Raw genomic sequence first — 1134 nt, 5'->3', positions numbered from 1 at the left:
CAATTAAGATTAACAAATGTTAGATGTTAATAGTGATTGCTTCATAGAGGCGAATAATATGGAGGACTTCGGAACGTCCTTGACCTTACGCTCGCTATTCACTTTGCACCGACGAGAAGAAACCATATCCTATCGATTGACTTATTTACATATGTATATACATTTACACACGCAGATACAGGCTTTGTTTCAAAAATTCGCAGGTTTCATAAGACACAGCCATGAAATTGATAGAACCTAGTAGCTGTTACCGCGTATCGAGGTAATTACGTAATTGCCACCCATTAGAACAATGTGGTAACACGGCAAAGGTAGAAGACACGCTCGAGCAAGTAAAATTCATCGTTGATTTTATTACGCCCTGTAATTTCTCCTCCTTGTTCCAACTCCCCGATACGAATCGTTAAAACATTAATTTAAGTGGACCTATATTAGAAAATCGATACTATCTGCGAAAAAAAATTATACATACGGTCTTCAGACGTATACATGTTGAATCAATCATCGTGGGATATATACTTTGCCATAAAATTCTATCTCTACAAACTCGCCGGCGAACTCGATTTCTCGTTTCAAATAAACTTATACATGTGTACACCCACAACATCAGAACATCATCCGCGTATGAGACCTCGGGACGTGTAACCACCTTCCACGAAAAAGAGAACGAAAAATCCGCAGACCTATTTGTCACACTAGCCTTGACGATAATCCAATCCTGTCTAATGTCGAACGGAATAACAAATACCCGCTTGTTTGCAAGACGATCCGATTCGACTAATAGATCACCGAGAAAGTAGTCTATTTCTACGATTTGTATCCTGGTACGTCCATCCTAATCGACTAGAGAGTAACACTGTGACAGGACAAAGTATCGATTTTTTCTCTTTTGTCTTAAAATGTCCTTTATACTTTTAAAGTTGTATAAACTCTTATATAAAAACCGTGACAAAGCATTGAAATTTTAACAGTTACTAGATATTACATTAATAAAGCGCTGTACACAATTTTAGAAATTTTGCGAGTCAGTTAAAAAAGTTATTACATCTTCAATTCTTATGTCGACTGACAGAATTTTGATTTCACTTATAAAAGAATATGAATGAACGATAACAGAATTTTGTAATTTTGTAT

This window comes from Ceratina calcarata, unplaced genomic scaffold (genome assembly GCF_001652005.2).
Source record: "Ceratina calcarata isolate Rehan_Ccalc_2016 unplaced genomic scaffold, ASM165200v1 scaffold397.2, whole genome shotgun sequence".
Lineage (NCBI taxonomy): Eukaryota > Metazoa > Arthropoda > Insecta > Hymenoptera > Apidae > Ceratina > Ceratina calcarata.
The sequence above is the reverse complement of the archived record's forward strand: the minus strand, read 5'-3'. Positions refer to the sequence as shown.